We start from the raw sequence: 3,857 nt of genomic DNA, 5'->3' as shown, positions 1-3,857 counted from the left end.
GAGTCAGATGCATATACCTTATTTTATTTCAGCATTTAGAGTCTAATTTAGACTAATTAAAGTTGTATACGAACCACTTAGATAACTTTATTAGGTTTATGTTCGCACATCATAGATCTTTAAGTGCTGACGTACCAATAGTTTTGCTGTATCACACTGATATAATCCAGAATGTCTTTGAGTGAATTAACGATAATCCCAAAAGTAGTGCTTTGTCAAAAAATCAATGAGGACTTAGGAATTCAAATGTTAAGATAAGAATGCATAATTTTGTTGATCAAAGCCATTATGTAAAGAGATATCTAAGACACAATAAAATGACCAAGATGTGGGTCATTTTACCATCAAATTTGTAAAATAATTTGTTTCAAGAACCTTCTAAGGTAATCATCAAGGTCAGATGTTGAACTAAAACTCAGGTAAACATCTATTTATAACTTACAAACAAGACATACATCTTTAGCGCACTAAAACTCTATCCTCAATCATGGTCAAAGGTCATGCACATAAGACAAACTAAATATACGTAACAATTTGAGCTTCGTGGACTGTATGTCCAATATTTATCACACTTTTAACCTGTGATGTTACGCTTCAGACGGTACTCAATATTTCAGAGTATTCTTATTATTTCTTAATACGGCCTGTCGTGAATTAGTCTTAATGCATCTGAGTCGTATCCGTGTTTGCTACCACTTCAAAATTCAATCATGCAGGGGTCTTTTGTCGATTGAGAAGAAGTCTTTTAATGTTCCTTGCTATCCTTATGTTTAATTAAATTTTTATTCACTATCATCCATTTAATTACAATCAAAATTTGAAGTGTGAAAAAAACATGTTTTAAGACATTAAAAAGTTTGTGTTAAGTAATGTATATTAATGTGAACCTTAGTCGGGTAAATAAACAAGATGGAGTTCAAGGTACGTCCAAAATCTCAAGAAGAAAAATATATAAATTACTTTTTCAACGCTATCAGCAACTTGTAACCTTCCCCAAAAGCATCTAACAAGAAATGGTGTAAAGAGTACTAGGTATGTTTGTAGATTCCAGATAGGAAACATCACAAATAAATCAATAATTGAGACAGAAAAAAAAACACAACATAATTACGAAAACCTCATTAGTTCACATAACAATAAGTTGAATTTTACGAACTCTAAGGCAGATCATCAAATCATACACGACTTTGAAAATATTGTATATACCATCTATTCATTTTTACCAGAGACGATTATTTTTGCAAAGGCTAAAGGTGTCGTTAAAGATGACCTTCGTATTGGTCCATTTCATTGTTTAATTATCTAATCCTGAGCAACAAAGTGGACATTTTCCCTGCTTAAACACTAGATACAGAATGGAAGAAGCACAACAGAACAAATATTCAATCTCAGGGTTCTGTGCCAAAAGTACTCGCAACACCAACAAGACATCTATCATGTGTTCATAGATTTCAAAAAGGCCTTTGACAGAGTGTGGCATGAGGCATTGTGGGCCACAATGAAGAAGTATAACATGGGTCAAAAGTTAACCAATACCATCAAGCAGCTGTACGCCAAGGCTACCAGTGCAGTAATTGCCCAAGGTGCTGTGGAGGACTGGTTCCAGACAACAGTGGGAGTGCGTCAAGGCTGTCTCCTGTCACCCACGCTTTTCAACATCTACTTAGAGCGCATCATGAGCGAAGCCCTGGAAAACCACTGTGGGACAGTCAGCATTGGAGGGCGTAACATCACCAACCTCCGCTTTGCAGACGACATTGATGGGCTGGCAGGCAGTGAAGACGAGCTAGCCACCTTAGTGAAGAACCTGGATGAAACATCTTCCAGATTTGACATGGAGATAAGCGCTGAGAAGACAAAACTGATGACAAATAGTGGCAAACAAATCTCAGCCAAGAAAAGTAAATTAGTATATATACTAAGGAGCAGAGCTTAGCTAAACAAACAAGTGTTGTAAAATTTACAAATAATTTAATTCTCGAAGTTACAAAGTGAAAATTTAAGAGGAACTAACTGTTTTGTAAATTAAATACCAATTAATCCTAAATGTACTAACACAGCTATCAAACGTCCTTAAGTATAGAATGGTCCAAATTAATTATAATCTTTAGTGTGCTGGTGTGCCAATAGTTCGAATGTACTGATGTGCAAATAGTGTTGATGTCTCACAGTGATATTATCCAGAATGTCTTTGTCATTCAAATAATCCCAAAGTATTGTTTAGCCTAGTATGTCAATGAGCACTTTGTAATTCCAATGAATAATTTAAGCAAATAAATCCTCTCAGATTATATCTTAACACAACATTATATTTTTCCATAGATTGAACTTATAACAATAATGAATAATTGTTTACTAAAACATAATTATATTCAAGCTGTCCTCGTACCTATGCTACAACAAAATGTTTTGGAAAACTAATGATTTCAAATGGACAAATTGCATTAAATAGTAAACAAGGTCAAGCTTTGATCTTAAATACAAGTTCGCATCTTTAAAAAGTAATGAGAAAATATATGATGACACAACTCTCAGCCATGCAGCCATGACACTATTCAGGTAGCCCATAACTCTACCTTCAATTATGGACAAGGGTGAATTACACAGAATACATAAAATGATTTTGTGATACAACTAGATCTAACCAAACTATTACCCCAGTGAAATATGGAAACAGCTACACACAATCCCTTGATACCAACATTGCTGAGGGCACTTGTTCATTGCACTTTTTCTTCTAGCTACATATCATTCATGGCTATGACAATAGTATTAAGGATCATTCATGGTAAATCTTTGCTTTGGATAATGTACGGCCGAAGATGAAGACTGCTACTTGCTATCATACGGTGTGTATGTTAGGAGTTCTGCATTTTTACTACCAAAGCATATAACTGACGGGTTGAGTGGCATTGTGTTATATCTTCGTTTCGCTGATATTAAAAGTAGTGAATAGGGGCACCCTAGCGTCAATGGGACTTACCATTAAAAGCAGGGTCCCGGCACTCTGGCGTCTATGTAAATTTAACATTAACCACCCTGGGCTTGTTTAGCGTCTATGTAAATTTAACATGGGCAAAAAACCCTGGGCTTGTCTAGCGTCAAGGGAATTTAACATGGGCAAAAATTTTTGGGCCTGTCTAGCGTCAAGGGGAATTGAACAGGGTGGGTTTGTTGAGCGTCAAATGAAATGGAACAGGGTCGGGATCCTATTTTAATATAGTCCCGACCTTATGGGTCTATGGAAATGGAACATAGGAAATTTAAACAGGGGAAAAGGATAGAACACACACACACACACACACACACACACACACTATAGACAACAGACATTTTTTTTTAAAAAGGGGTAGGCAATGAAAGATAATCTCTTTTCGAGGCATGGGAGTGGCCCTGAAAAGGGCCTTTGGTTTTATGTTAATATACTCTTAATATTAACATAAAGGGCATCTGTGAGATCTTCTTCTTCTCAAGCTTCGCCTGACTGCAGGGCCATATATTAGTACTCTCTTTAGGCATCCTTGTCTCTCCACATATATTCTTCTTATCCACATGCTGGTGTCTGTCCTGTGGACAACTGTCCACTTGGATCGGACATACATCGGTATGTCCGTCCGGAACATCATGGAAGATACAAGAGTTGATGATCGCACGTCGGTCCACATGTTGGGGGTGCCGAGAACAGGTGAAGGAATGCAGTGAACTGCGCTTATTTATAGGGAGAGGAAGGATCGAAACGGATTGAGTTCATTGACCAATCCAAACACGAGTTACAAAATTCAGTCAGCCCGCGTCCAATCCGAACAGAGCAGTCTGTGACGTCACATGTCCTATATAGATTCGCTAGCGCCTGTGCG

Source organism: Sinohyriopsis cumingii, chromosome 7 (assembly GCF_028554795.1).
Source record: "Sinohyriopsis cumingii isolate HCF-2022 chromosome 7, ASM2855479v2, whole genome shotgun sequence".
Classification (NCBI taxonomy): domain Eukaryota; kingdom Metazoa; phylum Mollusca; class Bivalvia; order Unionida; family Unionidae; genus Sinohyriopsis; species Sinohyriopsis cumingii.
Note: the sequence above shows the minus strand (reverse complement) of the source record.